The sequence below is a fragment of the Pseudophryne corroboree genome, chromosome 1, assembly GCF_028390025.1.
Source record: "Pseudophryne corroboree isolate aPseCor3 chromosome 1, aPseCor3.hap2, whole genome shotgun sequence".
In the NCBI taxonomy this organism is placed as follows: Eukaryota; Metazoa; Chordata; class Amphibia; order Anura; family Myobatrachidae; genus Pseudophryne; species Pseudophryne corroboree.
Genome location: NC_086444.1, coordinates 599,956,373 through 599,981,443, shown reverse-complemented (window position 1 = coordinate 599,981,443; position 25,071 = coordinate 599,956,373).

Here is a 25,071-nt window from a genome sequence, read left to right as displayed (position 1 = left end):
TTGTCAAGGGGGTACTGCATATACAGCCTCCTTTTGTGCCTCCAGTGGCACCTTGGGATCTCAATGTAGTTTTGGGGTTCCTAAAATCACATTGGTTTGAACCACTCACCACTGTGGACTTAAAATATCTCACATGGAAAGTGGTAATGCTGTTAGCCCTGGCTTCAGCCAGGCGTGTCTCAGAATTGGCGGCTTTATCCTATAAAAGCCCTTACCTAATTTTTCATACGGACAGGGCAGAATTGAGGACTCGTCCTCAATTTCTCCCTAAGGTGGTTTCAGCGTTTCACTTGAACCAGCCTATTGTGGTACCTGCGGCTACTAGGGACTTGGAGGACTCCAAGTTGCTGGACGTAGTCAGGGCCCTGAAAATATATGTTTCCAGGACGGCTGGAGTCAGAAAATCTGACTCGCTGTTTATCCTGTATGCACCCAACAAGCTGGGTGCTCCTGCTTCTAAGCAGACTATTGCTCGTTGGATTTGTAGTACAATTCAGCTTGCACATTCTGTGGCAGGCCTGCCACAGCCAAAATCTGTAAAAGCCCATTCCACAAGGAAAGTGGGCTCATCTTGGGCGGCTGCCCGAGGGGTCTCGGCTTTACAACTTTGCCGAGCAGCTACTTGGTCAGGGGCAAACACGTTTGCTAAATTCTACAAATTTGATACCCTGGCTGAGGAGGACCTGGAGTTCTCTCATTCGGTGCTGCAGAGTCATCCGCACTCTCCCGCCCGTTTGGGAGCTTTGGTATAATCCCCATGGTCCTTACGGAGTTCCCAGCATCCACTAGGACGTCAGAGAAAATAAGAATTTACTTACCGATAATTCTATTTCTCGTAGTCCGTAGTGGATGCTGGGCGCCCATCTCAAGTGCGGATTGTCTGCAATACTTGTACATAGTTATTGTTACAAAAATCGGGTTATTATTGTTGTGAGCCATCTTTTCAGAGGCTCCTCTGTTATCATGCTGTTAACTGGGTTCAGATCACAGGTTGTACGGTGTGATTGGTGTGGCTGGTATGAGTCTTACCCGGGATTCAAAATCCTTCCTTATTGTGTACGCTCGTCCGGGCACAGTATCCTAACTGAGGCTTGGAGGAGGGTCATAGGGGGAGGAGCCAGTGCACACCAGGTAGTCCTAAAGCTTTTACTTTTGTGCCCAGTCTCCTGCGGAGCCGCTATTCCCCATGGTCCTTACGGAGTTCCCAGCATCCACTACGGACTACGAGAAATAGAATTATCGGTAAGTAAATTCTTATTTTCCATTAGACAGGGAAAATGAGAGTTCTCCTACAATATCTGGGGATTTAACAACTGAAAATTACTATCTGACATCTATGATTGATTAATACTTACCTGCCCTAATTATTGCAGATGAATCAGCACGGTCCTCAGTAGGTGAAAATCATGAGTATTTACATCCCCAAAGAGTTCATAGGCCCCCTATGATTCTAACATATGACCGGCAAGGACATTCTAAGGAGGAGCCTAGAATAATCCACCCTAGTATAGTATTCACTTGGCCTTACTTTGGCTATATAGGGAATAGAAGCTAATATTGTTTTATTTATTGCGGTATTAATGGTGATCTGAATATAGTTATGGCCAGTGTCAGATCACCAGGGGGAGCAATGTAATATTGTTTACAAAAATATATATATATCTGAATAGTATATTTAATATATGTATGTTTATGTGGTGTTTAATTAGTACAAAGCAGTGCCGCTGTATAGAGACATTTATGAGGGAAGCAGTAATCCTGGCTGACTGAAGTAACTAGTGCCCGTATGCTGCCCATACTATGATTAAGACCGGGCTCGAGAACAACTGTACTTGCTCGTGGCCTCGGCGGGAAAGAACAGTGCCCTCGCGGATAGAGAGAGGACTATAAAAAGGGAGACTTCAGCGCAGAGGGGGTGGTTTTGGTGTGCGCCGCGGTGAGAGCTACTTCTACCTCCAGTTTCTTATTTTGATCCTCTAATAATTTAAGCAGCCAATCATTCACAGGAGGGACTTCAGGAGTAGGGACTACCACTTTTACTCTCTTTAAATTTTTCTCTCTGTTTTCGATTTGAACCTCTTCCAGTTTTACTTCCTTTATTAATTCTCCTAACGTTGGTGCAGGATCCCTGGACACGCTACATCTTAAACGCTGAGCTACCGGATTGGTAGTCAGAGCTCCTCGTAACACATACTTCAACCTCCTCTCATCAATTTCCTGCGGGGTAATCCCTCCCTTGTCCAATAATTTGTAAAGTATTTTATCTAGGTGATAAATGTAATTGGTAAGGGTCTTGGTAGGCTCTTGATAAGTTTGATTCAATCTGGACAGAATGTCCCCAACATCTTCTAAAGTACCAAACGAATAATCTAAAGCATCAAAATAATCTTTTAATGTGGCTTGAGGATTACTTCTCCTAGTGGCGTGTATAATCCCCATAGCGGATCCCCTCAAGCTCTCCACAATCCTTTGTTTTTTTTATGTGTTCTGGACACCTCCATTCCTCTGAATGTTGTACAGCTGCCTCCCTCCATACATCATAGTTTTCCTTTCCGGTGGGGATAGGCATTACTCCAGAAAATATTCTTAGTCTTCTATACCCCCCTTCATAGTGCCACCTTTCGAAGTGACTTACTACTTTATCCATCATTGCCTCAACATGGGGTTCTATTTTATCCTCACTTATTATATCCTCTGTACTGGGTTTACTATCATTACGGTAACATTCAGCACTAATACCATCTGCTTTACTTTCCTCAGTCGTTATTATTTTGTCCCCTTTCTCTGTGTATTTTTCTGCAGGCCACATCACTTGCCATCTTCTACCAGGTACTTTCTCCACTAATATATTGGCTGGTATTAGCAACACATCTAACACATTACTATTACTGATTAATAGCGCATGGCTCATCATCAACACCCTTCCACGTGTCTACAATATATGGGTGCTTTATTCCATACATCCTCTGCACTTCCCTTATAATATCTTCCTCAGTAATATCTGTAAAATTCCCTAAAATACTTATACTCTTCTGTATATCTATCCCCTTATTCTTACACCACTTAAAAATATCTTCTCCACTGATAATCTCCATTTTTATATACTTATTCGGATCTCAGCTAAGTACCTCCAAATGTAACCCTAGGTTCGAATATTCAGGGTAACTTAAGGTGTCATAAAAGTGAGTGCCTCCACCCAGACTTTAAGGACAATATGTTTAGAATATATTGTAGGGCATGTCTGGGAATGCCGTATGTCTTAAGTTTAGTATTACCCACAATATATTTTTTACCTTATAACTTTACCATATGTACTTATATCTTACAGAAGAACTCCCCAAGGCTCCTCTCCTTACTTGTGAACACCGCTCTTCCAATCTTCGTCACTATTCAGTTAAGTATCTCAAATTAGGTAAACAGTTCACAGGTTTGTTTGTATATTATATTATTTTATCATTAAATGTTAATACACATGACAATACGAATGAGGATCCTGCTCGGCATAACTGGGTTAACATATATCATGCATCTATCATGAACAAGAATAAATACAATATACAGTATATTGTCTGAATCATAAGTCAATTCACCCCTTTTTATATATATGCATATATATACATAAACTAGGTGCTTCATCGCGCCCTACGGGCGCTCTTCACACCGTCGCAAGGGGCTACGCCCCCTTAACCCTTGCATGCCTTTCTGGGGTTCAATATTTGTATTATATAAAGTATTACCTGCATTCCTTTGTTAGTGGTTAAATATTGCACAATAAAAGGGCGTGCGATGGTGAAGGAGGCGCAGCCCCTTGCGACGGCGTGAACAGCACCTGCAGGGCACGATTTACAGAATGTAGCGGGTGCGGGGGGGACTGCGGATGGTGTCTGTAGATGCTGCAGGTGGAGGGGGGGCAGAAGTGGGGGTGGGGCCCGGATGGGGAAGAGTCGGGAGGTGCTGCGGGTGGGGGAGGGGCAGAGTAGTGGGGGATGCAGATTGGGGAGGGGTCCGGAGGCACTGCAGGTGGGGGAGGGGCAGGGGTGCCATGGGTGGGAGAGGGGCAGGTGTGGGGATGTTGTGGATGGGTGAAGGATTCCGGAGGTGCTGTGGGATGGGAAGGGGCGGGAGTGCCGGGGGTGGGGTAGGGGTCCGCAGGCGCCATGGGTAGGGGAGGGGCAGGTATGGGTGGTGCGGTGCATAGGGAAGGAGGTCCGTAGGTGCTGCTGGTGGTGGAGGGGCAGGTGCGGTGGTGCCATTGGTGGGGGAGGGGTTGGTGAGGGGGGGACCACGGATGGAGGAGGGTGTCTGCAGATGCTGCGGGTGGAGGGGGGCAGGTGTGGGGGGAGACATATAAAGGTGGTGGATGGTGGAGGGGGCCTGGAGGTGCTGTGGGTGGTGAAGGGGCGGAGGAGTGGGAGCCGCGGGTGGTGTAGGGGGTCTGGAGGCACAGCGTGTGGGGGAGGGGTGGAGGGGAAGGTGCGGAGGTGTGGTGCATTGGGGAGAGGTCTGGAGGCGCTGCGGGTACTGTACCTGCCAAAAAGGTAGTTGGAGGGTATGCAGTAACAGGGCCAGGACAGGGGTGACAGGGTCAGAACAGGGTTGACGGGGCCAGGACAGGGGTGACAGGGTCAGAAAAGGGGTGACGGGGCCAGGACAGGGGCGACGGGGCCAGGACAGAAATGACAGGGACAGGATAGGGGTGACAGGCAAGGGTAGGGGTGGCAGGAACAGGACAGGGGTGACAAGGCCAGTATAGGGTTGACAGGGCAAGCACAGGGGTAACAGGGCCAGGATAGGGGTAACAGGGCCAGCATAAGGGTAACAGGGCCAGCATAAGGGTGACAGGGCCAGCATAAGGGTGAAAGGGCCAGGATAAGGGTGAAAGGGCCAGGATAAGGGTGACAGGGCCAGGATAAGGGTGACAGGGCCAGGATAAGGGTGAAAGGGCCAGGATAAGGGTGGCAGGGCAAGGCCAGGGGTGATAGGGACATGACAGAACACAGGGCACGGGAGAGATTGGTATTAGGGACAAAACAGTGGTGACAGACAGATGTGTCTTACCGGAGTCACTGCTGCTGGCTGCTGCTGTTCCACTCCAACCTGTTGGGATCTGCTGCTGGTGGAGACTTGGCATGGCTGACTCTCTTAGGCTGGAGTCCTGCTTCCTCTGCCCGTCCGCATCCCTCCCCCCCTCCTCAGTCACACACCGCAGACCTCGCGCAGCTGCCGGGCACTGTGGTAAGGGGAGACTGGGAGTGACTGGTTAGCCCCCAGGAGATGCTGTGGCTGGAGGGAGGAGGGGGTCGGAGCCTGCAAGTAGCTCGGACTTCTGCAGCGTTACCCGCCGGCTAAAGTGTGTGAAGGAGCTGGGCGCACCTCACTGTGGGTGGCAGCGCTGCAGCTAGCGGTGGGGTTGCCGGGGCTGGAGATAACAGAGGCAGTACGGAACCTGCACAGCGGCAGGTGCCCCACAAAACTGCAGCTAAGAAGCGTGGAGTGTGCCAGAAAGTGACGCTCCTCCGCGCCAGAGTCAAGCACACAGTGAGCCGGTGCCCGTCTGTCTGTACGGCATACCCCCTCACACACCCCCATACCTCCCAAATGTCCCGATTTTCGCGGGACAGTCCCATTTTTGGGGGTCTGTCCCGCTGTCCCACCCGCGGGTCGCAGTGTCCCGCGGTAACGGGGGGGTCAGTTGGAAAGCTCCTGTACTCGCTGTTCTGCTTAGCAGAGCAGCGGTGAATAGTGGAGACAGAGGGAGAGGGGGCATCAGGGGGTATGGATTAAGGGGGGGTTCCAGCAGCAGACCCGGATTAAGGGGGGAGGGGGCAGGGGGTACGTACCGTTGGCCCCACAGTTTTAGGGGGCCCCCCTGCTCGAGTAGCTCTGTCCCAGCTCAGAAGCCCCCCCCCCCCGTCCTGCCAGCAACAACGGCAGCATTGTGCTACTGTCAGCACACGCTGCTGCGTGTTGGCAGGTCTGTGGTGTTGCAGGGAGGCAGCAGTCTCCCTGCTTTCTTCTGCCTGTGCGGGTGTGTAGGTGGGAGCGACCACCTCCTCTGGATTTACCCCTAGCTGAGGGGCCAAAATTCCATTAAAAAACAAAACAAAACGGAATTTGTGTAAGGGGGCGTGGCCTCGCGTCCCGCGATTAGGCCACGCCCCCAACCCACAGCAGGCACAGCAATGAGATAGGGCTCCCCTGTCTCAAGTGCCCTGGCCCCCCCGGACTCATAATCAGCCCCTGGGGGCATGCCAGCAGCTCACAGAGCACTGGGCATGCCCCCTCATTGACGAAAACGGGGCCCTCCCGTGAAGCCACGCCCCCTTTTTGCTGAGTGTGTGTCCCTCCTTCTGCCTGAAGAAAGCTCCTGCAGAAAGCTGGGAGGTATGCACCCCTGCCTGTGCCATGCCCATACTATCTGCTTCTGCTCCTAGTCTCCTGTAGATTTGGCCAGATCTGTGACTCATTTGACTAACTCCGCCCACTGTTGTGACTCCGCCCAGCGTTAGCAAATGAATCACAAAGTCACAGATCTGGGCTATTATATAGGAGATATATCCTCCCTTTGTATCGAAATAGGCGTGCCGCTGACTCCTGTTTTGACAGTTATCTCCCTTGTAAGTCAGATATTAGAGAACTACTTCCTTAGTGTTCTTTCAGTCCCTGGCTGACACTTCCTTATGTAACTCCTTGCAACTGTGCCACAAATTAGGTACTATTTTCAGTGCCCGTTACAGTATCATTATATTCCAAGAGTAATGGTTACAATGGTATCCACAGGATGATGTTCCTAACTGAATTCAGTACTGATGCTGTCTGTAGTTTTTGTATGCCTCTTTCTCTGTAGAAGTCACTGAGTATGCACTGTTCAAATAAAAGTTCTACTTAAATGCATTGAAGTGGTTCGTAATTACAGGAGTGAATAGGCATAATAATTAATATGCGCATATATTCCTATAATGAATTCCCTTTACTATGTAGGCTATGATCTTTATGTACACCTTTGAGGTGTTATCCTTGAGGTCAATGCTAAATAACCATCATATATACTGAACTAGTGTGGGCCAGCTTCCCAGCTTTCAGTGTAAATTACTCTTGGTATCAATCCCTGAACTGGCCACTACTGCTGTATGAGTTGTGAATAGTGTACTTGGGTTTACAGACCTTAGATGTCTTCAATGAAAGGCTCCAGCCAATCACCACAGTAGTTATCGTGAGGCCATGCCCCCCAACTCCTGCTATTGGTGGACTGCTTAATCTGGGGGTTTTGATTGATGCGACTGGGAGGCTTGGCTCTGATGGTGGCAGCTATTAAAAACTGAGGAAAGAGGGCTAATTGCAGTTCCGCTCTGGCAGCCCTTCACTCTTCCTCCTCTTCTTTGAGCCAGCAGCTGGGCAGGTATGAAGGGGCGATCTCCCTTGTCAGCGGTGTTTGTCACTTCTCCCCCTGTTCAGGGGTCATGGGCGCCGCTCACTGCTCCCCCGTCGCGGAAGTCTCACAGTGCCGGTATCTGCTCCCCCGGCTCTGAGGTCCCGGGCTCCGATCTCTGCTCTCCCATCACTGAAGGCTCGCAGGCGCCGCTCTCTGTTCCCTCGTCGCTCAAAGCTCCCCGGCGCAGCTCTCTGTTCCTTCGTTGCGGCAGGCTCTCAGTGACAGCATCGGCTCCTCCAGCTCTAAGGTCACTGGCGCCGCTCAGTCTTCCTCTTCTGTGCACTCACAAACGGTATTGGCCGCCTCCTCTCTCCTGCTGCCCAATAATGTTCACAGCACAGCTCTTTGCTGTGGGGCAGGAGAGGTAGAAGTAGCTCTCACCGCGGTGCACACCAAAACCACCCCCTCTGCGCTGAAGTCTCCCTTTTTATAGTCCTCTCTCTATCCGCGAGGGCACTGTTCTTTCCCGCCGAGGCCACGAGCAAGTACAGTTGTTCTCGAACCCAGTCTCAATCATAGTATGGGCAGCATACGGGCACTAGTTACTACAGTCAGCCAGGATTACTGCTTCCCTCATAAATGTCTCTATACAGCGGCACTGCTTTGTACTAATTAAACACCACATAAACATACATATATTAAATATACTATTCAGATATATATATATTTTTGTAAACAATATTACAATAGGTTGTGGGATCTCGCTTGCTGGAGCCGGGTGGATGCTGCCGTGAGCGGCGGCTGTGGCACATCCTCCAGCTATGCTGCTATAGTGCAGCTCTCCCCCATCTCAGCTCTCGCATCTCAATTCAACTTTTTTTAAAGTCGAATTGAGATTGCATTGAATAGCCCAGGTCGGATCCATTCCGACAAATGAATGTCGGAATGGATCCGACTTTAGTTGAATATACTAATGGCAAATGTGGTTTGACTGCATTCCCCATATAAAATTAGGAATATATTTATAAGCACTGGTCCACATTTCCATTTTCTATTTGCATTCCCCATATGCCCTTTATAGACTGTGTTTTCTATAGGGGTATGACTGTGTTGCGTAACGTGAATAAGAGACACTACTGTGCATTGTAATGTGAGTAATGGACACTACTGTGTGGTATAATGTGATACTGTGTGGCATAATTTGAATTGGAAGTACTGTTGTGTGGCCATGCCCCTTCCCCACAAGGGCACATTCCTTTTTTGACATGCCTCGCTAATTTTAAATAAGTGTATGTACGTGTGTGTGTGTGTGGGGGGGGGGGGGGTGCCTGGGTGGGAAGGGGGCCTGCCCCTGACTTTGCCAGGGGCGCTCGGACCCCCAGAAACACCCCTGTGTGCACTACTACTGTGTGGCATTATTTGTATAAGGAGCACTACTACTGTGTTGCAATATGTGTACAAGGGGCACTACTATGTGTTATAAGGTGATACTACTGTGTTACGTAACATATATAAGGGGTACTCTGTCGCAAACTTTTCTACCAAAGGTGCTACTGCCTAGACTGACATCCCAGCAGAGGGACAGGGTTAAGGTGCCCACACACTAGAACGACTGATCAAACGCTGTTCGGATGATGTATCGTTAGATACAGCCCGATGTGCAAAAACACATTGGTCAAAATCGATCAATATGATAACATATCTTCCCTGCAGGAGGGAATATCAGAGGATGAGTCTAACAAGCAGTAGGACCTTGCATCGGATTGTTATTGTTCAGGAACACTGAACGATATGCACTTTTCTGAACGATTTATCGTTAAGATGCGTCTAAATCATTCCATTTTCCCTAAAGTCGTTGTAGTGTTTGGGCGCCTTTACTGATGATATTTCAGAAGCTGAGGTGATCTCTCCAATTGGAACACTTTAATTAAAGAAGTCTGTGGGGCCAGATGGTCTTAATGGTAATTATTATAAAATTGTGAATGATGATTCAGTCCCAACAATTTATTTCAGCAAATTTATTCTGTGAACATTCATTATCCCTTTTTATTCTTTTACCCAAGATGATTGAATGCCACCCTTCGTCTGTTTATTACATATGCACAAATGTGACATACCTCCAACACTACCCAACAGCCCCCTTTTAATGTCAGCATGGTCAATACCATTTTTAATAAACTCCTATTCTCTGTTCTCCCTTTTCTTGGTAATACCGTACTGTAAGGGGAAGTTCGAATTGATTTGCTCGCTAGCAGTTTTTAGCAGCCGTGCAAATGCTATGCCGCCGCCCACTGGGAGTGTATTTTAGCTTAGCAGATGTGCGAACGGTTGTATCGCAGAGCGCATGCAAAAAAATTTGCGTAGTTTCAGAGTAGCTCAAAACCTACTCCGCGCTTGCAGTCACTTCAGCTTATTCAGTTCCGGATTTGACGTCACACACCCGCCCAGCGTTCGCCCAGCCACGCCTGCGTTTTTCCTGGCATGCCTGCGTTTTTCCGACCACTCCCTGTCAGTTGCCACCCAGAAACGCCCACTTCATGTCAATCACTCTGTGGCAACCAGTGCGACTGAAATGCATCGCTAGACCCTGTGCAAAACTACATCGTTCGTTGTGCCCGTACATCATGCGTGCACATTGCGCTGTATACGCATGCGCAGAACTGCCGTTTTTTTTGCCTGAACACTGCGCTGCGAACAAATTCAGCTAGCGATCAACTCAGAATGACCCCCTGTATTTCAAAATGGCATGTGGTCCTCTACATTTAGATTCTGGCCCTCTCTGGGTCTACAATTCATTCAACAACTTGCTAATACAGCTCACTTTCACACAAGCTCGACTATGCTTTGATTTTCTTTTGACATGGGAGGCCTAGCTAATACTCCTTTCTCTAACGTCCTAGTGGATGCTGGGGACTCCGTAAGGACCATGGGGAATAGACGGGCTCCGCAGGAGACTGGGCACTCTAAGAAAGATTTAGTACTACTGGTGGGCACTGGCTCCTCCCTCTATGCCCCTCCTCCAGACCTCAGTTAGAATCTGTGCCCGGCCAGAGCTGGGTGCTTTTAGTGAGCTCTCCTGAGCTTGCTAATAAGAAAGTATTTTAGTTAGGTTTTTTATTTTCAGAGAGCTTCTGCTGGCAACAGACTCTCTGCTACGTGGGACTGAGGGGAGAGAAGCAAACCTACTAACTGCGGCTAGGTTGCGCTTCTTAGGCTACTGGACACCATTAGCTCCAGAGGGATCGAACACAGGACCTGACCTTGTCGTCCGTTCCCGGAGCCGCGCCGCCGTCCCCCTCGCAGAGCCAGAAGACAGAAGCCAGCGGGTTGAAGCAAGAAGACGTCAAAATCGGCGGCAGAAGACTCCTGTCTTCATATGAGGTAGCGCACAGCACTGCAGCTGTGCGCCATTGCGCCCACACTAACCCACACACTCCGGTCACTGTAGGGTGCAGGGCGCAGGGGGGGGCGCCCTGGGCAGCAATTGATTACCTCCTGGCAAAAAGCAGCATATATACAGTTGGACACTGTTATATGCATGAGCCCCCGCCATTAATTTTACACAAAATCGCGGGAGAAGCCCGCCGCTGAGGGGGCGGGGCCTTCTTCCTCAGCACTCACCAGCACCATTTTCTCTCCACAGCTCCGCTGAGAGGAAGCTCCCCAGGCTCTCCCCTGCACGATAGAGAGGGTGAAAAAGAGAGGGGGGCACATAAATTTGGCGTAAAAACAATATATACAGCAGCTACTGGGTTAACACTAAGTTACTGTGTAATTCCTGGGTCATATAGCGCTGGGGTGTGTGCTGGCATACTCTCTCTCTGTCTCTCCAAAGGGCCTTGTGGGGGAACTGTCTTCAAATAGAACATCCCCTGTGTGTGTGGTGTGTCGGTACGTGTGTGTCGACATGTCTGAGGTAAAAGGCTCCCCTAAGGAGGAGAAAGAGCAAATATGTGTGTGAGAGGGTGTCTCCGTCGACAACGCCGACACCTGTTTGGATATGTGTAAGTGCTAAGGTGAATTTATTGCACAAAAGATTAGAGAACAGACAGGAAATCTACCCATGTCTGTCCCTATGTCACAGAGACCTTCAGAGTCTCACAATGCTCACTATCCAAAATAATAAACACTGATATCGACACGGAGTTTGACTCCAGTGTCGACTACGATAATGCAAAGTTACAGCCAAAATGGCTGAAAGGTATTCAATATATGATTATTGTAATAAAAGATGATTTGCATATCACTGATGACTCATTTGTCCCTGACACAAGGGTACACATGTTAAGGGGAAGAAAGCTGAGGTAAATTTCCCTCCTCTCATGAGGAAAAAGAGCGGGAATCTCCAGACAAGAGACTGCAGCTTCCCACAAAAGATTCTCAGGCAGTATCCTTTCCCCACTAGGGCCAGGATGTAAAGATGGGAATCTTCCCCTAGGGTGTCACGTTTGCACAGAAGGTAGCACTAGCTATTCTCAGGGATCCTGCAGATAGCGTGCACATTCTAGTACACTACTCAGACCGGCGATTGTGTCGGCATGGGTTTATAGCGCTGTGGCAGCGTGGACAGGTACTTTATCAGCAGAGATTGAGACCCTAGTATGCATATAGATATATATATATATGTATATGTATATATAGATATATATATATATATTAAAGATGCTGTCTTAAGAGATGGGTTTATATATAAAACATGCCCAAAGAGACATGGGTATACTGGGTCCTAGAGTCAAAGCTATGTTGATTTCTGCTTGACGTGTCCTGTAGAATATGCAATGGACAGATGATGCCGACTTAAGAGGCATATGGAAGGCTGAGGAGTGTGTGGAGAAGGGTTCTCGGACCTGGTCTCCACAGCTATAGCTGGTAATTCTGATATTTTGCCTTATATTCCTGCACAGCCTAGGAAAGCACGACGTTATTAAATGCAGCCTTTCGAATAAAGAAACAAGAAAGTCTGAGGTGCGTCCTTTCTTGCCAGAGGCGGGGGCAGAGAAAAGAAGCTGCACAACACAGCTAGTTCCCAGGAACAGAAGTCCTCCCCAGCCTCTACAAAAATCCACCGCATGTCGCTGGGGCTCCACAGGCGGAGCTAGGCCCGGTGGGGGCACGCCTTCGTAAGTTCAGCCACAAGTGGGTTCACTCCCTGTTAGATCCCTGGGCAATAGATATTGTGTCTCAGGGATACAAGCTGGACTTTGAGAAGATGCCCCCTCACCGACGGCCCGGCCGGCTTCCCCCCACGAGAGGGAAACAGTGTTAACTGCAATTCACAAATTGTATCTTCAACAAGGTGGTGGTCAAGGTTCCCCTCCCTCAACAAGGAGGGGGTTATTATTCGACCATGTTGTAGTCCCGAAACCAGACGGTTCGGTCGGACCCATATTGAATTTAAAATCCCTGAACCTGAAAGGGTTCAAGTTCAAGATGCAATCGCTAAGAGCGGTTATTGCAAGCCTGAAAGGGGGAGATTTTATGGTGACTCGGGACATAAAGGATGCATACCTTCATGTCCCCATTTATCCACCTCATCAGGCGTACCTCAGAATTGCGGTACGGGATTGTCATTACCAATTTCAGACGTTGCCGTTTGGTCTCTCCACGGCCTTGAGAATATTCACCAAGGTAATGGCGGAAATGATGGTGCTCCTGCGGAAGCAAGGTGTCACTATTATCACGTACTTGGACGATCTCCTCATAAAAGCGAGATCAAGAGAGCAGTTGCTGAACAGCGTATCACTTTCTCTGGAAGTGTAACGGCAACACGGCTGGATTCTATATATTCCAAAGTCGCAGTTGGTTCTTACAGCTCATCTGCCTCTCCTAGGCATGATCCTAGACACAGACCAGAAAAGGGTTTATCTCCCGATAGAGAGAGCTCAGGAGCTCGTGACACTGGTCAGGAATCTATTAAAACCAAAACAGGTGTCAGTGCATCACTGCACTCGAGTCCTGGGAAGGAGGGTGGCATCATACGAGGCCATTCCCTTCGGCAGGTTCCATACGAGGACCTTCCAATGGGACTTACTGGACAAGTGGTCCGAATCACATCTTCAGATGCATCGGTTAATCACCCTATCCCCCAGAGCCAGGGTGTCTCTCCTGTGGTGACTGCAGAGTGCTCACCGTATCGAAGGTCACAGATTCGGCATTCAGGACTGGGTCCTGGTGACCACGGATGCAAGCCTCCGAGGGTGGGGGGCAGTCACACAGGGAAGAAATTTCCAGGGGCTGTGGTCAAGGCAGGAGACTTGCCTTCACATCAATATCCTGGAACTAAGGGCCATATACAACGCCCTAAGTCAAGCGGAGACCCTGCTTCGCGACCAACCGGTTCTGATTCAGTCAGACAATATCACCGCAGTGGCTCATGTAAACCGCCAAGGCGGCACAAGGAGCAGGGTGGTGATGGTAGAAGCCACCAGAATTCTTCGCTGGGCGGAGAATCACGCAAGCGCACTGTCAGTAGTGTTCATTCCAGGAGTGGACAACTGGGAAGCAGACTTCCTCAGCAGGCACGACCTCCACCCGGGAGAATGGGGACTTCATCAAGAAGTCTTCGCGCAGATTGTAGGTCGGTGGGAACTGCCACAGGTGGACATGATGGCATCCCGCCTCAACAAAAAGCTACAGAGGTATTGCGCCAGGTCAAGGGACTCTCAGGCGATAGCTGTAGACGCACTGGTGACACCGTGGATGTTCCAGTCGGTTTATGTGTTTCCTCCTTTTCCTCTCTTACCCAAGGCGCTGAGAATCATAAGGAAAAGAGGAGTGAGAACAATACTCATTGTTCCGGATTGGCCAAGAAGGACTTGGTATCCAGAGCTGCAAGAAATGCTCACAGAGGACCCATGGCCTCTGCCTCTAGGGCAGGATCTGTTGCAGCAGGGACCTTGTATGTTCCAAGATTTACCGCAGCTGCGTTTGACGACATGGCGGTTGGACGCCGGATCCTAGCAGAAAAGAGGGATTCCGGATGAGGTTATTCCTACGCTGATAAGGGCTAGGAAGGACGTGACGGCTAAACATTATCACCGTATACGGCGAAAATATGTTGCTGGGTGTGAGGCCAGGAATGCCTCTACAGAGGAAGTCCAGCTGGACCGTTTCCTTCACTTCCTACAGTCGGGAGTGACTTTGGGCCTAGAATTGGGGTCCATTAAGGTCCAGATTTCGGCCCGATCCATTTTCTTTCATACAAAACCTAGCTTCTCTACCTGAAGTTCAGACGTTTGTAAAGGGAGTGCTGCATATTCAGCCCCTTTTTTGTGCCACCAGTGGCACCTTGAGATCTTAACGTGGTGTTGAGTTTCCTGAAATCTCACTGGTTTGAGCCGCTTAAGACCGTGGAGTCATGTAAAAGCCCCTATCTGGTTTTCCATATGGACAGGGCAGAATTACGGACTCGCTGTTTATCCTGTATGCATCCATCAAGCTGGGTGCTCCTGCTTCAAAGCAAACTATTGCTCGCTGGATCTGTAACACGATTCAGCAGGCTCATTCTGCAGCTGGCTTGCCGCCTCCAAAATCAGTAAAAGCCCATTCCACAAGGAAGGTGGGATCTTCTTGGGCGGCTGCCCGAGGGGTCTCGGCATTACACCTTTGCCGAGCAGCTACTTGGTCGGGTTCAAACACTTTTGCAAAGTTCTACAAGTTTGATACCCTGGCTGAGGAGGACCTTGTGTTTGCTCATTCGATGCTGCAGAGTCATCCGCACTCTCCCGCCCGTTTGGGAGCTTTGGTATAATCCCCATGGTCCTTACGGAGTCCCCAGCATCCACTAGGACGTTAGAGAAAATAAGATTTTACTCACCGGTAAATCTATTTCTCGTAGTCCGTAGTGGATGCTGGGCGCCCGTCCCAAGTGCGGATTTCTTCTGCAATACTTGTATATAGTTATTGCTTAAATAAGGGTTATGTTATGGTTGCATCAGGTTTGTGTGATGCTCTGTTGTTGTTCATACTGTTGACTGGGTATGTTATCACAAGTTATACGGTGTGATTGGTGTGGCTGGTATGAGTCTTACCCTGGATTCCAAAATCCTTTCCTTGTAATGTCAGCTCTTCCGGGCACAGTTTCCTTAACTGAGGTCTGGAGGAGGGGCATAGAGGGAGGATCCAGTGCACACCAGAAGTACTAAATCTTTCTTAGAGTGCCCAGTCTCCTGCGGAGCCCGTCTATTCCCCATGGTCCTTACGGAGTCCCCAGCATCCACTACGGACTACGAGAAATAGATTTACCGGTGAGTAAAATCTTATTTTCAAACAGCTTTTAACAAGTGTTACTGCACATGAGCGCGCATAACCCATGTTGCTGTGCGGTCTGAAAAGGGCCAGTTGAAATAATCTGGGTTGAGCGACCCAGTATTTCAACTCGGGTGGCTAGCAGGGTTGAACGCATGTTCATCCCGGCTCTATGTGCTGTGTGAACGGTAAAGCCGGGGAGATGCGACCCGTTTCCCGTTCACACTATAGGGACAGGTGGCGCTGACATCACCAACCGGGAAGTATGCCGAGCTGGGGACAGTGGAAAATACGGGCTCAGTCGTGTCGCACCCGGGAAGCACCTATGTACAGCTCCTCGCCTTACACGGTCTGAAAGGGGTATTACATACCAGCGTAACACTATGCGGGGGGACGCCCAGCACAGGACTAATCCACCCCACATGTCAGGTCCGACTACACCCCCTCCCCCCCTTGCACAAGTACAAAAGTATCGCACAGCGGTGATGCTTTTGTACTGGAAGAGTAGCTCCCGGCCAGCGCAGCTATCAGGTCTGAATTAGCCCCTATGTTCACACTGTGACTTCCTTTCGCCTCTGGATTGGGACAACTGATTGGATGATGCTTTCCTGTCGACTAGTTATACGGAAAAAGCCATTATCCTTTTCTGTCAGATTTTGAGAACCCCCTATTCTGCTGGTGTTTACATCTTTAGCATCACCAAATTGTAGCACATTTTCCTGACCTCAGCAAAAATGCAATTATGTGTATTTTTCTATACCCTCTTTGAGTCCTACCAGCCACTACTTTTAGAGAAACGTTCTATTGAATATTTTATAGACGATATTTATCCCCTAATCGCTGTCACATTAATGGACTTGTCTGCATGTCCAAAGTGAGCTTGCTTGGAGGCATTCCTAATCTACTGTTTTTTGTAGCTGTTGTGTCATGAAATGATCAGCCGCAAATTGACTTGCCTGGGGCTATCCTATTAGCCACGATGCTGGCGCTTATCAGGGATTTGGTTTCGCAAAACGAAATCCCTAATAACTAACCATTTTTTGTGCAATAACTGCAGGAAAAACACATACAGTAGGTACCCTTTGTTTTTTGTACAAACGGGTAATTTATCACATGGAAAAATCAGGCTGCAATTGGATAGCCCAGTAATTAGAGATGTGCGGCGGGCACTTTTCGTATTTTGGTTTTGGTTCTGGTTCCATGCTCGAGTTTTGGATCTGGATTGGTTTTGCCAAAACCACCCTTTCGTGTTTTGTTTTTGGTTTTGGATCTGGATGATTTTTGTAAAAAAACATAAAAACAGCTAAAATCACAGAATTTGGGGGTAATTTTGATCCTACGGTATTATTAACCTCAATAACATTCATTTCCACTCATTTCCAGTCTATTCTGAACACCTCACACCTCACAATATTGTTTTTAGGCCAAAAGGTTGCACCGAGGTGGCTGTATGACTAAGCTAAGCGCACGGCCGGCTCCAGGCCTACTAGCACCCTGAGCGAGAAAATGTAAAAGCGCCCCCCCCCCCCCCACCCATGTGCGCGCGTTCCCGGAAAAGTGGGCATGGCCACTGGAAAAGTGGGCGTGTCCTCGTAACTTCATATCATCAAACTATAAATATATTTTCACACAATTAGCAGCCTTACACATAGCCACAGTAGTGTTCCTTACACACAATGTCTCCAGTATAGTGCCAGATACACATAATGTGCAGTGCCAGATAGACATGACATGCCCCCCAGCAGTGCCAGCTACACATGACATGCCCCGCAGCAGTGCCAGCTACACATGACATGCCCCCAGCAGTGCCAGCTACACATGATAGTGTTCACTTTTTAGGGCATGGTGCTGATCACAGGGAGGGCACATTTTTAAGTTAGGAGGGCAAAATGATGTACATACTGCTTGTTGTTCCCATACCTATATGCCAAAGCATGGACAGTGCGCGCCGAAGGCGCGCAGCAAAAATTAAGGGGAGTTACTTCGTGGGGAAGGTACGTGGCCACATAATAGTGGCAATTTGCATTACACCACACAGTAGTGCAGCTAATACACACTGCACCAGGTAGAACCTCCTATACACTTTGCGCCAGGCACAGCACTGAGACACATTGCACCAGGGAGAGCACTGAGACATTGCCTAGCCACAGACGCCTAGCGGGAACACTACATGACATGCCCCCCAGCAGTGCCAGCTACACGTAACATGCCCCCCAGCAGTGCCAGCTACACGTGACATGCCCCCCAGCAGTGCCAGCTACACGTGACATGCCCCCCAGCAGTGCCAGCTACACGTGACATGCCCCCCCAGCAGTGCCAGCTACATAAATAGCCACACAGTGCCAGATATGCACCCACAGTTCAGATACATAAATGCCCCCAAAGTGCCAGATACATAAATGCCCCCACAGTGCAGATATGCCCCCCACAGTGCCAGATACATAAGTGCCCCCACAGTGCCAGATACATAAGTGCCCCCACAGTGCCAGATACATAAGTGCCCCCACAGTGCCAGATATGTCCCCACAGTGCCAGATATAAAAATGCCCACACAGTGCCAGATATGTCCCCACAGTGCCAGATATAAAAATGCCCCCACAGTGCCAGATATGCCCCCACAGGGCCAGATACATAAATGCCCCCAGTGCCAGATGCATAAATGCCCCCAGTGCCAGATGCATAAGTGCCCACACAGTGCCAGATACATTATTGCCCCCCACAGTGTCAGATACATTAATGCCCCGAGTGCCAGATATGCCCCCACAGTGCCAGATACATTAATGCCCCCAGTGCCAGATATTCCCCCACAGTGCCAGATACATTAATGCCCCCAGTGCCAGATATGCCCCCACAGTGCCAGATACATTAAATGCCCCCAGTGCCAGATATGCCCCCACAGTGCCAGATAAATAAATGCCCCCCACAGTGCCAGATAAATAAATGCCCCCCACAGTGCCAGATAAATAAATGCCCCCCACAGTGCCAGATAAATAAATGCCCCCCACAGTGCCAGATAAATAAGTGCCCCCACAGTGCAGATATACCCCCACAGTGCCAGCTACATAAATGCCCCCACAGTGCCGATATGCCCCCACAGTGCCAGATACAGAAATGCCCCCACAGTGCCAGATACATAAATGCCCCCACAGTGCAGATACATAAATGCCTCCACAGCGCAGATATGCCCCCACAGTGCCAGATACATAAATGCCCCCCACTAGTGCAGCTGACCCGACAGTGCCAGATATGCCCCCACAGTGCCAGATACATTAAATGCCCCCAGTGCCAGATATGCCCCCACAGTGCCAGATAAATAAATGCCCCCCACAGTGCCAGATAAATAAATGCCCCCCACAGTGCCAGATAAATAAATGCCCCCCACAGTGCCAGATAAATAAATGCCCCCCACAGTGCCAGATAAATAAATGCCCCCCACAGTGCCAGATAAATAAATGCCCCCACAGTGCCAGATAAATAAGTGCCCCCACAGTGCAGATATACCCCCACAGTACAGCTACATAAATGCCCCCACAGTGCCGATATGCCCCCACAGTGCCAGATACAGAAATGCCCCCACAGTGCCAGATACATAAATGCCCCCACAGTGCAGATACATAAATGCCTCCACAGCGCAGATATGCCCCCACAGTGCCAGATACATAAATGCCCCCCACTAGTGCAGCTGACCCGACAGTGCCAGATATGCCCCCACAGTGACAGATCCGTAAATGCTCCCACAGTGACAGATCCATAAATGCCCCCACAGTGCAGATGACCCCACATTGCCAGATATGCCCCCACAGTGCCAGATACATAAATGCCCCCCACAGTGCAGCTGACCCCACAGTGCCAGATATGCCCCCACAGTGACAGATCCATAAATGCCCCCACAGTGCAGATGACCCCACAGTGCCAGATACATAAATGCCCCCACAGTGCAAGATACATAAATGCCCCCCACAGTGCAGCTGACCCCACAGTGCCAGATATGCTCCCAGTGACAGATCCATAAATGCCCCCACAGTGACAGATCCATAAATGCCCCCCACAGTGCAGCTAACCCCACAGTGCCAGATATGCCCCCAGTGACAGATCCATAAATGCCCCCCACAATACCTGCGGCGTGGGAGGGAGGCACTGCTGCTGTCAGAGGGCGCGGGCCGGGACCGGAGGACTCTTCCAACGGTGGTGTGATCTGCGGGGAGGGGGAGTGTGGCTGTCTGCAGGCTTGCCTGGATGACTTCAACGGTGGTGTGCTGTATGCGCGCTGCGCGGCGCCGGCGTCTGACGTCAGACGCCGGCGCCGCGCAGCGCGCATATCGCGCACCACAGTTAAAGGCCAGGGAGAGCTGAACAGCAGGGTCGGCTCCAGGTACGAATATGGCGGCGTCAGCGCGCGGCGCCCATTAAGGGTGGCACCCTGCGCGGCCGCTCTATTCGAACATGCCTGGAGCCGGCCCTGGCTAAGCGACACAAGTGAGCGACACAAACACCTGGCCCATCTAGGAGTGGCACTGCAGTCGCAGACAGGATGGCAGATTTAAAAAATAGGCCCCAAACAGCACATGATTCGAAGAAGTAAAAGAGGTGCAATGAGGTAGCTGTATGACTAAGCTAAGCAACACAAGTTAGCGGCACAAACACCTTGCCCATCTAAGAGTGGCACTGCAGTCCCACTGCACTAATGGCGGATACCGGACGCACGTCTAACACCAGCATAGTTGTTATGGCCTCAGTAATCCGCTTTGCAACAGGGTGACTGCTGTCATATTTAATCTTCCTCGCAAAGGACTATTGGACAGTCAATTGGCTTAGTTGAAGTAGTACAAGTAGTCTTCCGACCTCCCCTCTGGAATGACGATCGACCCCCAGCAGCAACAACAGCAGCGGCAGCAGCAGTGGGAGGAAGTGGTTCTTGATCTTTCCCTATTTTATCCTGCACATTTTTGTTCTCCATTATTTTTCTGGAGTTATATAACAAATTGCAGCACAGGAGAGCGTACCCCTACACCACACAGGGCAAACCCTGTAAAAATGATTTACATTAAATATTAATAACCCCTTTATTTGGAGTACATAATATACAGCACAGGACAGCACCACTGAACTTATATGGCAGCACCACTGGACTGGACTTATATGGCAGTACCACTGGAATTATACGGCAGTATCACTGGACTTATACAGCAGTACCACTGGAATTATACGGCAGGATCACTGGATTTATACAGCAGTACCGCTGGACATATACGGCAGTATCACTGGACAGGATTTATACGGCAGTACCACTGGACATATACGGCAGTATCACTGGATTTATACGGCAGTACCGCTGGACATATACGGCAGTATCACTGGATTTATACGGCAGTACCGCTGGACATATACGCCAGTATCACTGGACTGGATTTATACGTCAGTACCACTGGACATATATGGCAGTATCACTGGATTTATACAGCAGTACCGCTGGACATATACGGCAGTATCACTGGACATATACGGCAGTACCACTGGACTTATACAGCAGTACAGGGACAGCACCACTGGACTGATGCAGGACAACACAGCACCACTGCAATGGACTGGAATTATACAGCGGCACTGGACATATGGCAACAGAGGACACTACCACTGTAACTAGACTGCTGCAGCACAAGACACCACCACTGGACTAATGCAGCACAACACAGCACCACTGGACTGGACTTATGCAGCAGTACTGGACATATGTCAGCAGAGGACACCACCACTGTGACTGGACTGATGCAGCCCAAGACACTACCACTGTACTGATGCAGGACAACACAGTAACACTGCACTGGACTGATGCAGCATAAGACACTACACTGGACTGAGCAGCACAAGAATCTCCACCCCACTTTCCCTCCCGCACAGACACTGGCACCAGTGGCACTGGTTTCTGAGTCAGGCGGGAAAACCCGAGCCGGACCCGGATCCGGACACGGGTAGTGAAGTCCGGTAGGGTTTGGTTCTCAGGGAACCGAACCCGCTCATCTCTAATAATGATCATTAATAAATTAAGGCGGCTTACAGGATACCCGCTTTCGTAAACTATTTGCATTTGACCCCAAAATGGATGGTCTTGGGCCATATCACTATAGATACCAAAATATCCCCTGGCTGCAATAAGTTACTCTTTATTATCTTAACAGTAGTGAAAAAAATGTCTCCTCTAGCAATGGATTAATTCTCCCACTACTATCTTCATGTTTCATGAAAAACGGTTTTATGTTTTTAACATGGACTGGATAGAGGCCTCTAAATGATGTTAAGCTACAAATTCAATTTTTTTTTAAATCCACGCTATGGTATGACCAGAGGCAGATTTAGGGGGCCAGGCCGTCCCTAGGCACAGTGTTATTCCCCCCCCCCCCCCCCCCCCCATCCCTACCTTCACACCTACTCACAGCCTTTGTGCCTCATGTACCTACAGTAGTTTGAAATCCGCCACTGGTGCAGCTAGATGCTATGGAGCCTGGAGCAAGGGTATGTTTAGGCTCCCCTTCCCCTGTACTGAATTCGATGCATGTTACATTTGAAAATAAAAAAAAATCAAAATCCTAAATTGGTGACAGGGTTGGTTCTAGACCTTGTTGAGCTCAGGCGAAAGTTTCCTTTGGGTGCCACCTCATGTTTAAAATAGGGACAGTGGGGGTAATTCAGAGTTGATTGCAGCAGCAACTTTGTTAGCAGTTGGGCAAAACCATGGGGGTCATTCCGGGTTGATCGCACATAGCAATTTTTGCTGATCCTGCGATCAACTACACGCCGCCTATGGGGGAGTGTATATCTGCATAGCAGGGCTGCGATCGCTTGTGCAACCCTGCTATGCAAAAAAGGTTCCTGTAAAACAAGACCAGGAGTTACTTACCCTGCGCGATCGATCCAGCGATGCAGGTCCCGGAATTGACATCAGACATCCGCCCTCCAAACGCCTGGACACGCCTGCGTTGGACTCACCATTCCCAGAAAACGGTGAGTTTCCGCCCCTGGAACGCCTCCCCGCTGTCAATCTTTTTGCGATCGCGCTAGCGATCAATTTCTTCTTCTGGTCGTTGCCCGGCGACGGCTGTCACTGGGCAACGACGCGCGTGCGCATTGCGGATGCAGTGCAGGTGCAGTCCCGACCCGTTCGCACCGCTGCGACAACCAGCAGCGTGCAAACGGGTCGGAATGACCCCCAATGTGCACTGCAGGGGGGGGCAGATATAACATTTGTAGCGAGAGTTAGATTTGGGTGGGTTATTTTGTTTCTGTTCATACTGGCTGCTTTATTTTTACACTGCAATTTAGATTTCAGTTTGAACACACCCCACCCAAATCTAACTCTCTCTGCACATGTTATATCTGCCCCCCCCCCCCCCCCCCCCCCGCAGTGCACATGGTCTTGCCTAACTGCTAACAAATTTGCCGCTATGATCAACTCTGAATTAGGCCCAGTGTGTGCCTTTAACGCATACCAAAAATATAGAAACGTGGTTTCATGGGAGAAGGGGAGTGGCCACAGAATAGTTACAATTCAGATTACACCACATAGTAGTGTCCGTTATCCAAATTACACCACACAGTAGTACACTTTATACACGTTACACCATACAGTAGTACCCCTTATACACGTTACAGAACAAAGTAGAGCCGGCGCTTATACATGTTATGCCACAGTAGACTTGCTTATATACGTTATGCCACAGTAGAGCTTTTTACACATGTTACTTTCAGCTTCTAATGTAGAGAGAGTTGATGCAGCAGCAGCTGAGGCAGAGGGAGATGCTGCAGCATCACTGTAGACAGAGGTGCAGTAGTAGCCAGGGTAGAGAGGGGTGCTGTAACATTCGGGGCAGAGAGATATGTTGCAGCAGCTGAGGCAGAAAGGGGTGCTGCAGCAGCTGAGGCAGAAAGAGGTGCTACAGCCCCTGGGACAGAGTGAGGTGTTGCAGCAGCTGGGAGAGAGAGAGGTGTTGCAGCAGCCAGGGCAGAGAGAGGTGATACAGCAGTGGGGGCAAAGAGTGGTGTAGCAGGACAGAAGTAACCCTGCTGCAGAGCTACACGCAGACAGTGAGACATATAAAGAGGGTGGCAGAGCTCTGGCATGTGCTGGCTGTCAGTGGCTCCTGCTGTTGCCTCTGACCTTCCCTGTTCCCTACCTACAGTAGTGTCCGACTTCAAAGCAGTGTGTGCCCCTCTGCTTCTCCTCCTCCTGCTCTGCGGCTGCTTGTATAATGGCCTGCGGTATAGCGGGTGGAGGGACGGGTGGCAGGTGGCGGAGCAACCTCTAACTTTTCCTGCGCCTGGAGCTCGCATTTCACCGGAGCCACCCTCGCTACACCCCTGGGTATGACAGCAGAATTATCTTGAATGACCCCTTATTTGAATAAATAACATATAGCCACCCTTGTACTTAGACACACATGGGTCCACTTCACACCACCTATCCCTACTGAGATGCCACATGCTCATTTCCTTTGCTTTCTTTCTTTTTTTTTAAGTCAGAGGCTGGTGCTTTGTGTAAAACACTGGATTAGGGATAATACCATAAGGTTAATATGCACTGTTTAGCCTCCCGCTAACTACTGGTTCATCTCATGTTATTGCCATCCCTATCTGCATTCAAATAACAGTTGACTATAATTATGACAGCAGCAGTCAAATACAGTGCCTCTATGAAACAGGGCTCATATATACTCAACGGGATGTATTCATGTGACCGGCGGTCAGGAGACCAATGGTCACATAATCTCCCCCTACATCCCGCTCTCTCACAATCCCGACGGTCGGCATTCCGACCAACAGGGACTATTCCCACTCGTGGGTGTCCACGACACCCATAGATTGGGAATGGAACCCATGGTGACCTCAGGTCGCCACCGAGGCCGCAGTGTGGCGAGCTCAGCGAGCATGCAAGGGGCTTGTTGTGCTCCCCCCCCCTCCGCCCCCCCACCCCCCCACCGGGATCCTGCTGCCGAGATCACGGCGTCGGTATGATGACCGCCGGTCAAACATACCACACCCATACCCAGCTTATTCCAAGGAAATTCTTCACAAAAGTTCACTATATGCTGGTGGGGAAAATGGATGTGGATTTGTGGCACATTAACTGCAGAGTATTAATCATATAAACTTTGCTGAAAAACGTTGTTGTTTTTTTAAATAGTTACTCTGTGCTATGAAAAAACATAGGCAACAGCATTGTACTCACACTTAAGGCCATTAACCATACTACAACAATGTACATCTCTTCGCTCATCTCAAAATATCTACCAACCCGACCTCTCCGATCTTCACAAGATCTACGTCTCTCATCCACACTCATTACTTGCTCCCATGCACGATTGCAGGACTTCCTTCGGGCTGCACCCACTCTTTGGAATGCCCTTCCGCGCACAATAAGACTCTCACCTAGTCTTCAAACCTTCAAACGTTCCCTAAAA